Here is a 13,795-nt window from a genome sequence, read left to right as displayed (position 1 = left end):
CAATAAATATTTATTACGTTAAATTAATTAAATTAACCATGTAATCTCAGCCTGGGAAGCAGGAAAGATAAAGTCCCTGTTTTTACAATACTTACAGATTCCCAAGCGTTAGATGGGCCTCCCTGTTGGCTCAGGAGTAAAGAATCCACCTGCAATGCAGGAGATGTGGGTTGGATCCCTGGGTCGGAAAGATCTCTTGGAAAAGGAAATGGCAACCCACTCCAATATTCTTGCCTGGGAAATCCCATGGATATCCCACACTGCCTTCTCATATAGTTTCCCCATCCCCAGCACTTGAGCAAGAATTCCTGTCTCTGGCTTTGTTTTTAAGAACCTACCAGATCTAAAACATCCTCTAACCATCAACATGGTTAGCTTTGGAAAACCCAACTGCCTCATGGTGCAAAACTTCTTTTAGAAATAGGTACATCATGAATCCTTTGGTTCACTTGGTTACTCCCTCATGCTTAGCTGGTCCAAGACCCCCAAATCAGCATAATAAACTTAACTTCATAACAAAAGTGGTTGTCATTCTAGAAACCAACACAAGCTACTGAGCCAGTGAGTGGGCCTGCCTTTATGCTTTATATTTTGTACTCTGTACATCTGTTTTAAAATGCTCATTGTGTTTCTTAATTATGCTTGGGTTCGTAGGACTTTCTCATGCGATAAATTTGATTTACATAGAACACAAACAAGTGAACTGGTTTAGGTAATTTGTGTTTGTGATGATATAAGTAACACATTCTACAAACTTAGCAAAATTTTAAAAAATATATAAAGTAGAAAACTCGTTCATGTTTTCACCTCTTGGAAGCACAGCATCTCTGTTAACATTCTGTTTTTATTTCCCCCAGTGTTTTTTTCTCCATGTGCCTATACGTCTGGTGGGTACTGTGTTGAAATATGTGTTTTCCCCACCAGAGCTTCTTTTTCCCCTGACAGCCCTTCTCCTATTTGAATGAGGCTGCCCTGACTCTATTGCCTCAGAGAAGGGATGAGGAAGCAGAAAGAAAGAAAAAGAAGCTTCTTTTACCTTTTGAGTATTTCTGTAACTCATGGCATGAACCTGGATTTAAGAGAATGAACAATGAGAGTAGAGCAGAGTCTCCAGACACGAAGAGGAAGGAGGAGCAAGGGATGAGAAGATGCTGCAGGCCCCTGGGAAAGGGGGATCACTCTGTAGCCCCTTCACTCAAGGACAGGACCCCACGTAGACACTTGGGATCCAAGTGCAAGGGGATCTGTGTCTTAATTCCTGGATGGAAATGGTGCGTGCTGTGTCTGGGCAGAGGAGGCGCTAGGGCGGTTCCCACTGCCTAGTGTGATATGGAGGTGTGGGCGTGTGTGTGCTCAGTCATGTCCGACTCTTTGAGACCCCATGGACTGTAGACTGCCAGGCTCCTCTGTCCATGAAATTTTCCAGGCAAGAACACTGGAGTGGGTTACCATTTCTTCCTCCAGGGGATCTTCCTGACCCAGGGATTGAGCACACGTGTCCTGCATCTCCTGCATTGGCAGATGGATTCTTTACCACTGAGCCACCTGGGAAGCCCGATGTGGAGGTGGTGGGGGAGGAGTTTTCTAAATGCCAGAGGGAGGAAGAGGGTGAGAGACAGAGAAGGAGGTGGAAGGACTCTTCAGAAAGAAAAGGGACAAGGCAGCACAGGCCAGTAAGGACAAGAGACAGGACGCAAGGAGACCATGGCTGTCTCGGGGGATGGCGGCTGGGACAAGGACTCGGTACCCTCTCACTTCCTGGCACTGTGTCGACTCTACTGAATTTAAACCCATCCTGGAGAAAAGCTGGGAAAACCCAGATGGAAATGAATTTCTTTCACCTGGCACAAAGTGAACATTTATTCACCACACCTCGGTTTGTGCTCTGCTTCTGGACACATACATAAACCAATAGCCTTCCTCCATTCTAGGAAACAGGATTAGTAATGGGAAAAATATTCCAATCATGATAGCAGTAAGAAGGAAGTCCTTAGGAATAAATTTAACTAGAAAGGTACAGTACCTATATGAAAAATGTAAAATCTTATGAAGCCTATAAAACAAAATGTGAATAAATAAAAAGATATGGCTGTATGGGAAGGTTTAAAATGATTAAAATATCCATTCTCTAAATTAAATTGTAAGTATAAGGTAATTCTATTATTGCTATATTAAATCTATTTCATGGTCTTTAAAACTGGACTAAAATAGAGATTATATATAAGAATAATGCTTGAGAATAGTCAAGAGAAGTGTGGCAATGAAGAATAATGAGAAAGGGGGCTTGTCTTACCAGATATCAGAACATACTGTAAAACTAGAGTTATCAATATAGTTTCAGCACAGGAATTGACAAATACAAAAATACGTCAATGGGATCAAATAGAGAATCCAGAAATATATATCAGCATATGTGAGAATTTAATAAATGATAAAGATAATATTTTAATTCATTGGAAAATGTAATAAATGCCATGGCATAATTATCCATCAAGAAGAGAGTAAATCTTTTTCATTCTTTTTTGAAAAATAGATTTTATTTTTTACAGCAGTTTTAGGTTAACAGCAAAATTGAATAGAAGGTCCAGAGATTTCCCATATACCTCTTACCCTTACAATTGTAGAGCTGTTCCCATTATTAACATCCTCCACTAAAATGGTAAAAGTGATAAACCTACACTGACCCATCATTAGCACTCAAAGTCCACAGTTTGGAGCTGACGCTTTCTTACATATTCTATGAGCTTGGACAAATGGTGGTGACGTGTGTACACTGTTACAGTGTATTTTCACTGCACTAAAGTCTCCTGCACTCCACCTATTCATTTCTCTCTCACCTCCCCACAATCCCTGGCAACCTCTGATATTTTTACTGTCTCCATAGTTTTGCTTTTTCCAGAATGTCATACAGTTGGAATCATACAGTAGGTAGCATTTTCAGATAGACTTTTCTCACGTAGTAATATGCATTTACATTTCCTTACATCTTCTCATGGTTTGATAGCTCATTTCTATTTAGTGCTGAATAACATTCATCTTCGTCTAGATGTACCACAGTTTATTTGTCCATTTACCCGCGGAAAGACATCTTGGTTGCTTCCAGGTCTTGGCAATTATGAATAAAGCTGCTGTAAAGATCTCTGTGCAGGTTTTCAAGTGGATCTTGTCAACTTTCTACTGAAATACTTCATACTTAGAGAAAAGTGTGCAAGTCATAGGTCATAAAGGGAACACATCTGTTTAACCCGTACACAGACCAAGAAACAGACTGTGACCAGCAACACCACAAAGTTCCTTATACCCCATTCTAAGAGTAACCTCTACCCTGACTTCTACCACCATACATTAGTTTCCTTAGTTTTGAAATTTATATAAAGGGAATCATACCATATATTCTCTTCTATGTCTGGTTTCTTTTTCTTTTCTTTTTTTTTTTTTGGCCATGCTGCATGGCTTGCAGAATCTTAGTTCTCTGACCAGGGATTGAACCCAGTTCCCCCTGCAGTGGAAGCTAGGAATACTAACCTCTGGACTGCCAGGGAATTCCCTGGTTTCTTTTTCGATACTATTTTTGTGAGATTGTCCAAGTCATCAAGTGTAGTTGTATTTCATTCTCATTGCTGTATAGTGTTACATTATATGAACATACCACAATTTATTTGTCTATTCTAATGTTGACCAGCATTACCACTTTTTCTCCCTATTGGCTTTTGGCTATGATGAAGTGCTATGAATATTCTTGCACACGTCTTTGGGTGACCACATCTACACATTTCTGTTGTGTATATACTTAGGAACAGAACTTCTAGGTCATAGGATATATAAATGTTCCTCTTCAATAGATTCTGCCAAACAACTTTTCAAAGTGGTTGTACCAGCTTACATTTGGTAGTGGGGGTGGGTAAGTTTCTTTTGTGATATAGAAAATATAAATGCTGTAAAAGAAAACAAAACATACACTTATAATATATAAAAAATTTAAAATCCTTAGAAAGGCAAAAGATATTATAAACAAACATCAAAAATATTGGCAACACAGAATACAAAGATTAACATCTATAATACAAACTGCCCCTATACACTGACAAGAAAAAAACAACCAAGAAATATACAAATGCAACAAATAGGCACTTACATAAGATGAACTCCAAACATGTGAAAAATGTGCTCAGAAACACTAGCAGTTAGAGAAATGCAAAAACAAGATTTTTTAAAAGTAGCAATTATATCACTTTGTGTCCATAAATTTGCAAAAATTATAAAGAAAGCTATAGTAATGGCAGAATGTTGATAATTGCTGAAACTGAGTTGTGAATATTTGGGGGGCTCATTATGCTATTTTATTTGGTTTCAAGATGTTTGAAAATGTCCACAATAAAAAGAAAATCCTCAAACAAACAAAAATAAGAAGGCAAAGCTGACTACTGCCAGGGATTTGGAGAAGAACATGCTCTCATATGGCGTTGGCGGAAATATAAATTGTAAGACTTTTTTGGGATGCAATCTGGAGACAATTGTTTAAAATAAGAATTGCATAATCCCTTTGACCTGAAAAACCCATTTTCAGGATCTTTCCCATAAAAACAAAAGGTCTTTATATAAAATTATTTTAAAATATAGTTTAAAAGGTTTATGATGGTAGCAGTGTAAGGGGGCTTATTGGACCACTGTTGTTAGTACAAACAAGTACAGAAGCCAAGCGAGTAGCCTTTAACTGAGATTTAGCTGACCTAGTTACAGAACATCTATACTTTGGAGTATTATGCAGCCATTAAAAATGGTAGAGTGTATTTATTAACTCAGAAAGATTTTTGTGAGTTGTATTAAGAATAAGATACAGGGGGGAAGGGTAGTTAGGGAGTTTGGGATCAACGTGTACACACTGCTATATTTTAAATGGATAACCACCAAGGATCTACTGTATAGCACTGTATAACACAGGAAACTCTGCTCAAGGTTATGTGGCAGCCTGGATGGGAGGGGAGTTTGGGGTAGAATGGATACATGTATATGTATGGCCGAGTCCCTTTGCTGTCCACTTGAATCTATCTCAGTATTGTTAACTGGCTATACTCCAATACAAAATAAAAAGTCTAAAAAAAGAAAGAATAGCAAGGTGCAGAAAGAGCATTACAGGAACCTATTTTTGTAAAGCCATATATATATGTATATATATGTAAATTATCTTATATGAATATGGATAATAACACAATGCAATATATTGGTTTGCTAACAAGGATTATGTGATATGCTAGAGATAGTATGTTATACTAAGAAAGAGGTAAAACCAGCAAAAAAGAAAAAAAAAGTTAAAGCTGATTGAAAAATATCATGTATCTATCCCTTTTATGTAAAAGTAGATGTATATATGTGAAATGTGTATATACATTTTAATGTGCATTTAACTCCTTGCACAAATGAAATAGCTGTTTGTATATTATTCAGAGCAATTTTAATCCCCATATTTCCACACTTGTCAGTTCTGTGCATAACCTTCACAAACAAAACAGGAGTCTCCTTTTCATTCTGATACTGAAAATAGTACTTCTGAAAAAGACACATGACCCTCTCCTTGCTTCATATATAGTATCTTACCTAGTCTTCAACTGAGCAGCAAGGAGGGCTTTATTGTTCCTGTTCTGTAGATGAGCAAACTAAGTCTCAGAGAGGTGAAGTAAAATCTACCTGTTTAAAAACCTAGTGAGTGAAGAGGCAGTGATTCAAACCTAGCTTTGTCCCACTCTCTGTGAACTTCAACTCTGTCATGTTTCCTTTCCCCTATTCTCTCGACCTGCTTTTCCATGGGTTCACCTGGTCAGCAGGCTCACTGATGACCCAGGAGGAAGCAGTCCTCGTTCATTTGCCCACTGGCTCACTGGCAGACCACACTAGGGTTCGAGGACAAAGCCCCATTTGGGACTCCTTGGCCAGAACTTGGTCCCTACATCTCCCCTGGGACGTTTGTGGCCCCAGATATTCTCCAGAGACTTACCAATACTCAGATTTATCACTCAGTTGTTTCTCTATTTTCTCCCACCCTGGGTTGTGAGTAACAGAAGGTCCCCTTAGTGGAGAGAGGTGAGTAAGTGCCAGGGGACTGGGTTTGGAAGGAGCTTTCGAAGTCCTGCAGGCGGGGCATTCTGTCTGGGCCTCACGAGAGTCCTCTAGTGGTAACATTTCAAACTGCAGGCTTACAATTCCATTGGTGTAACCTGCAATGGAAACAGTGACAGACTTTCTTTTCTTGGGCTCTAAAATCACTGCAGATGGTGACTGCAGCCATGAAATTAAAAGATGTTTGCTCCTTGGCAGAAAAGCTAGGAAAAACCTAGATGGCGCTTTAAAAAGCAGAGACATTACTTTGCCAACAAAGGTCCATATAGTCATAGCTATGGTTTTTCTTGTAGTCATGTATGGATGTGATAGTTAGACCATACAGAAGACTGAGCACCAAAGAATTGATGCTTTTGAACTGTGGTGCTGGAGAAGACTCTTGGGAGTCTCTTGGACTGCAAGGAGATCAAACCAATCAATCCTAAAGGAAATCAATCCTGAATATTCATTGGAAGTTGAAATGAATTGATGCTGAAGTTGAAGGTCCAGTACTTTGGCCACCTGATGTGAAGAGCAGACTCATTAGAAAAGACCTTGATTCTGGGAAAGATTGAAGGCAGGAGGAGAAAAGGACGACAGAGGACGAGATAGTTGGACAGCTTCTCCAACTCAAAGGACATGAGTTTGAGCAAACTCCAGGAGATATTCAAGGACAGGGAAGCCTGGTGTGCTGCAGTCCATGAGGTCGCAAAGAGTCAGACATGATTTAGCAACTGAACAAAAACACCAACCTACAACGCAAGCAAACAGATCCAGTGGTTGAAAGTCAGGGTGTTGGCGATCCACCGAGGCTTCTGAGGAAAGGAGTCCAGTGGTGACAAGGAGGGCCGAGGGAGTCTCCTGGAGATCCGATCGTGCTGTGTATTCTTTCTTTTCATGGGTACTGGTTGCACGCTTCTTTGTGCATATTTCATAGGTATGCTGGAGCCCATTCATGAGAGCAGACTATTACATTTTCCGGTATTTTGAGAGTTGTCAGTTAATCACAGCCATTGTAAAAAATGAAATTATATTAACTTACAATGAAATATATATTTTTTGACAAATATAATAAATACTCAGAACTCATCACTTCCTAACTATTCTACTGTTCTCTCTGCCCTTGAGATTATTTACAACTTTGGTGTGTGTATGGTGGAACTACTACGTAATGGTTGCTACCTGCATTGAATCAGCCCAGCTCCACTATCATGAACATCACATTAGCAGCTTGTAATCATCCATAGCCGGAGTATTTACACCATGGAAATTAGCAGATGCGATAAACCAGGGCTTGCTTTATTGTTCTGTTGATTGCCTAGAAAGAAAATGTTCACAAAGCATGTTAAATTTGAAGCTGTTCTGCATCTGTGAATAGTGTAAAAGAAATCAAGGAAATATTCTTCCTATTTGAAGTGTATTATCTGGTTCAGCAAAGAAGACTGAGCGAAGTTACGAAACAGGTCTTTGCTGCTTCATTTCCCTCTTCCTTGTTGTTCGTGTAAACAAGAGTATCAACCAAGGTACACGTCAGAACTACATTTAGAGAGCCAGTTGTTAAAATTTTATCAGCACACCACTGCTGATACTTCAATAAAAAGTTAAAAACAAACAGAAAAGCTAGCTCTACGCTCTTATGGTCAAAGTGTGATGGGTCTCATTCAAAGTAGTTTTGTTTAATTTCCTTAAGAAAATCTAATAATATTGTAAAAGAAAACCGCATTCCCAGCAAAAAACAAAACTTTGCAGTCTCCGCTCAAGGTTTGCTGAGCACCATGCTGCTGAGCAGTATCTACTTGTGGGGTCAGGGGACGTTGTCTTGTGTAGCAGACACTGTGATGTCTCACTGCTGCTTCCCCAAAGCAGTGAGTGGTGGCTGTTTACAGATCACAGCTGTCTTCCTTCTCCAGAGCATCGCTCTGGGCTCCTGGGAGCTGCCTCTCCGGAAAGTCACCCCACCCCTCGGCTCTCTGTTGCCCTCCTGGCCTCAAGGAGGGACCATTCTGCAGTATTACTTATGCTCCACCCCTCCCCACCAACAGACCACATCTTTGCTTCACCTCTTCTCAGGCCTTACCCTCTTTCTCACTGCCTGACAGGTTTCCCTGCACGAGATTCCCTCAGTGACCCCCTTCTCTAAGCTCTGACCCTACCTAAGATTCCCCGGATGTTCAGTCTTTGGGAGTAGTACCACTTTTTGAGGGCAAGCTCCCAGCTCAAGTGGGCTGTGTGTGTGCTTAGTCACTCAGTCGTGTCCGACTTTTTGCGACCCCGTAGACTGTAGCCCACCAGGCTCCTCTGTCCATGGGATTCTGCAGGCAAGAATACTGGAGTGGGTTGCCATGCCCTCCTCTAGGGGATCTTCCCAACTCAGAGATCGAACCCAGGTCTCCCTCATTGCAGGCAAATTCTTTACCATCTGAGCTACTGGGGAAGCCCAAGTATACTGGAGTGGATAGCCTATCCCTTCTCCAGGGGATCTTTCTGACCCAGGAATTGAGCTGGGGTCTCCTGCATTGCAGGTGGATTCTTGACCCACTGAGCTACTTCAGCTCTTGCAAACTGATTTGTCTCCTGGGACTTATTTCTAGTGCAGAATCTGAAAACATGTCACCATGATCAATTCTTCCTCTCCCCGCCCCCCCACACCCACCTCCCCAGACCTATTGAATCAGAAATTCCGGGAACTTACCTGGTGGTCCAGTGGTTAAGAATCCACCTGCTAATGCAGGGGCATGGGTTTGATCCCTGGTCCGGGAAGATCCCACAGAGCATCTAAGCCTGTGCGCCGCAGCTACTGAAGCCTGTGCTCTTAGAGCCCGTGCTCCACAACGAGAGACGCCACCGCAGTGAGAAGCCCGAGCACCACAAGTGGAGAGTAGCCGCCACTAGCTCCAACTAGAGAAAGCCAGTGCACAACAACGAAGACCTAGCACAGCCAAAAGTAAGCAAACAGATAGTTTAAAAAGAGAAATTCTGAGGGTGGAGCCCAGCAAGCTGTGTTTTAGCAAACCCTCCTGATAATCCTGAGGCGCACTAGGGTTCAAGAACCATGGTAAGTGTGTAAGATGTCACTGGCTCAGAGATGATACACCCATGGACAGTAGATTTTCTTTCCACCTCACACTCAGAAGAAGAAGGAATTAACCACTTAATGGGGGATATCCCCCATGAATTTAAAGTCAGAGGTGGGTAAATTAGGACAATCGGCTTCTTGGCAAAGCTAAGAAAGCAAGACAGCTTCTCCTCTCCTTTCTTCTCTTCTTTGCCTGCACACTTTTCCTCGGGCTGGCCACAGCAGCATGAGTTGAGACGTTCAGATCAGGGAACCTTGCTTTGGGGTTGGAAAAGGCTACCTTAGGAAGGAGTCGGTGATTTGATTTTAAGCTGCTGCTGTACTCAGTTTAGGTCCTCATATTTGCTGTGTTTTCTAAATTTTGGGGTGTCCTGAGATATCCTTCTGGATCCTACTGACTTCTAGAACTTTGAAAAAGTGAGGCAGGTCAGATGCCGGTTGAAATAAACAACTTGATCCTGGAGGTGTTGATGGATCCACACGGTCCAAGCTGCCTCCTGAAGAGGTAATGAAACCCCTGAGTAAGTCCTTCCAGCCGTCAGGACTGGAACTGAGAGGAATGAGAAGGGAAAGTGGAGAGCAACACGACAATAGTAAAGACACAGAGTGTGAGGCGTGCTGGCCACATAGAGGATATTACATAGTTCTTGACTATACACACTGCACATTTCATACCCGGGACTCACTTATTTTGCATCTGTAAGTTTGAATCTCTTTCTCTCCTTCACCTATTTCCTTCCTTCCCTCACCCCAGGTCTCTTTTTCAAGCACCTATAGGATTGATTTTCATAGTTACCTTTTCTTGCCCCCTTGCCTGACAAAAGGCTTGGTTTTCAGTCTTTGAGTGGTCCTGAGAAAGGAGAAAGGGGGCTGGCCTCGAGGGGAGCCCAAGACCCCTCTCCACCCCCATCCTCCCAGTGGAAGTGTTTTGAAGCTCAGACTTTGGCAAGATTATTTCACTTTTGTTTTTTCTTGTTCATGGCTTTGAATAGTTCCTCTTTTATCTCCCTTGAGGCTGGTGTGGTAGAGAGATCTGGTACTGCTTCTTGCTGTGTGTGTGTGTGTATGTGTGTGTGTGTGTGTGTATGGGTGTATATGTGTATGCATGGGTATACATATGAGGGTTTTGTATGTATATATATGAGTGTGTATATATGGGTGTGCATATATGTGTATATATGTATATGTGTGAGTGTGTATATGTGTTTGTGCATATACGTGTGTATTATGTATTTGTGTGAGTGTGTATATATGTATGTGGGTACATGTGTATATATGTGTATGTGGGTACACGTGTATATATGTATATGTGTGAGCGTGTATATGTGTACATGCATATATATGTGTGTATATATATATATGTGTGTGTGTATTTGTGTATATGTGTATGTGGGTACACGTGTGTATATATGTATATGTGTGATGTGTATTTGTGTATGTGCATATACTTGTGTATATAGGTATAAGTGTGAGTGTATACATGTATATGTGGGTACATGTGTGTATATATGTATACGTGTGAGCATGTATATGTGTATGTGCATATACATGTGTATATATGTGTGTGTGTTTGTATATGTGTGTGTGTATATATGTATGCACTGTATATGTTTGTGTGTATGTGCACTTGCATGTGTATGTGTGTGTCTGTGTGATTTAGAAGAGTTTGGTTATAGATAGAGTTTTGATAAAAAATTCTTTGCCCCGGAGTCATCTTTCCTGGTCATTAACATCTTGGTAGCTACTCTAGTCACTTAGTCGTGTCCGACTCGTGGCGATGCCATGGACTGTAACCCGCTAGGCTTCTCTGTCCATGGAATTCCCCAGACAAGAATACTGGAGTGGGTTAAGGGTGGCTACAGCGCCGATGAACAGCAGGGGGCAGTAGAGTGTAGCAGTTAAAAGTCAGGGCTTTGCCACTGTAGTTGGGTTTAACCCTGGCTTCAACCAGTCATTCCCCCATGCATCTGTGATCATGCAGCTCTCTCAGTGAGGAAGTTTTTGAATATGCACCCTCAAATATATGTAAAATTATTGATAATTATATACATAACTCCTGTCCTTATAGAAGAATTGTACATACTATAAAATATAACAAAATTGAAATTAAAACTAGAGAACAATGGTGAAAACAACTTTTAAAAATGCTTTATTAAGATGTAATTGAACAGGGACTTCCCTGGTGGCCCAGTGGTTAAGAATCTGCCTTGCAATGCAGGGGACACGGGTTCAGTCCCTGATTAGGGAACTGAGATCCCAGATGCCCCAGAGCAACTAAGCCTGTGTGCTGCAGCTACTGACATGGAGTGCTCCGGAGCCTGCGGGCCACAACTAGAGAGTCCACGAGCCGCCAGGAAAGATCTTGCATGACTCCACGAAGATCCTGCCTGCCGCAACTAAGACTCGATGCAGTAAAATAAATAAATATTTTTAAGATGTAATTGACCATAAATTGCACATGTTAAAAGCACACAATTTTATTCAGTTCGGTTCAGTTCAGTTGCTCAGTTGTGTTCGACTCTTTGTGACCCCCATGGACTGCAGCATGCCAGGCTTCCCTGTCCATCACCAACACCCAGAGCTTGCTCAAACTCATGTCCATTGAGTCACTGATGCCATCTAACCACTGATGCCATCTAACCATCTCATCCTCCGTCATCCCCTTCTCCTCCTGCCTTCAATCTTTCCCAGCATCAGGGTCTTTTGTAATAAATAGGCTCTTTGTATCAGCTGTAAAGTATTGGAGCTTCAGCTTCAGCATCAGTCCTTTCAGTGAATATTCAGGACTGATTTCCTTTATGATTGACTGGTTGGATCTTCTTGCAGTCCAAGGGACTCTCAAGAGTTTTCTCCAACACCACAGTTCAAAAGCATCAATTCTTTGGCACTCAGCTTTCTTTACAGTCCAACTCTCACATCCGTACATGACTACTGGAAAAATTTTACAGGTTTTGACATAATTCTCCAAGCCAGGCTTCAGCAATACATGAACCGTGAACTTCCAGATGTTCAAGCTGGTTTTAGAAAAGGCAAAGGAACCAGAGATCAAATTACCAACATCTGCTGGATCATCAAAAAAGCCAGAGAGTTCCAGAAAAACATCTATTTCTGCTTTATTGACTATGCCAAAGCCTTTGACTGTGTGGATCACAATAAACTGTGGAAAATTCTGAAAGAGATGGGAATACCAGACTACCTGACCTGCCTCTTGAGAAACCTATATGCAGGTCAGGAAGCAACAGTTAGAACTGGCCATGGAACAACAGACTGGTTCCAAATAGGAAAAGGAGAATGTAATCCAGTCCATTCTGAAGGAGATCAGCCCTGGGATTTCTTTGGAAGGAATGATGCTAAAGCTGAAACTCCAGTACTTTGGCCACTTCATGCGAAGAGTTGATTCATTGGAAAAGACCCTGATGCTGGGAGGGATTGGGGGTAGGAGGAGAAGGGGATGACAGAGGATGAGATGGCTGGATGGCATCACTGACTCGATGGATGTGAGTCTCAGTGAACTCTGGGAGTTGGTGATGGACAGGGAGGCCTGGCATGCTGCGATTCATGGGGTCGCAAAGAGTCGGACACGACTGAGCGACTGATCTGATCTGAAAGGCTGTATATTGTCACCCTGCTTATGTAACTTCTATGCAGAGTACATCATGAGAAACGCTGGGCTGGAAGAAGCACAAGCTGGAATCAAGATTGTCAGGAGAAATATCAATAACCTCAGATATGCAGATGACACCACCCTTATGGCAGAAAGTGAAGAGGAACCAAAAAGCTTCTTGATGAAAGTGAAAAAGGAGAGTGAAAAAGTTGGCTTAAAGCTCAACATTCAGAAAACGAAGATCATGGCATCCGGTCTCATCACTTCATGGGAAATAGATGGGGAAACAGTGTCAGACTTTATATTTTGGGGCTCCAAAAATCACTGCAGATGGTGACTGCAGCCATGAAATTAAAAGACGCTTACTCCTTGGAAGGAAAGTTATGACCAACCTAGATAGCATATTCAAAAGCAGAGACATTACTTTGCCAACAAAGGTCTGTCTAGTCAAGGCTATGGTTTTTCCAGTGGTCGTGTGTGGATGTGAGAGTTGGATTGTGAAGAAAGCTGAGTGCCGAAGAATTGATGCTTTTGAACTGTGGTGTTGGAGAAGACTCTTGAGAGTCCCTTGGACTGCAAGGAGATCCAACCAGTCCATTCTAAAGGAGGTCAGTCCAGAGTGTTCTTTGGAAGGACTGATGCTAAAGCTGAAACTCCAGTACTTTGGCCACCTCATGCAAAGAGTTGACTCATTAGAAAAGACTCTGATGCTGGGAGAGATTGGGGGCAGAAGGAGAAGGGGATGACAGAGGATGAGATGGCTGGATGGCATCACTGACTCGACGGACATGAGTTTGGGTAAACTCTAGGAGTCGGTGATGGACAGCGAGGCCTGGTGTGCTGCAATTCATGGGGTCGCAAAGAGTCAGACACGACTGAGCGACTGAACTGAACTGAACACCCACGAAACCATCACCAGTCGATCACCCTCACACCCCGAAGTGTCCTCGTGTCTCTTTGTGATGCTCCTTTCCACCCTCTCTGATCTCCGACCCCCTGATTTGCACACCACAGATTAGTGT

This window comes from Bubalus bubalis, chromosome 24 (assembly GCF_019923935.1).
Source record: "Bubalus bubalis isolate 160015118507 breed Murrah chromosome 24, NDDB_SH_1, whole genome shotgun sequence".
NCBI classification, from domain to species: Eukaryota; Metazoa; Chordata; class Mammalia; order Artiodactyla; family Bovidae; genus Bubalus; species Bubalus bubalis.
Note: the sequence above shows the minus strand (reverse complement) of the source record.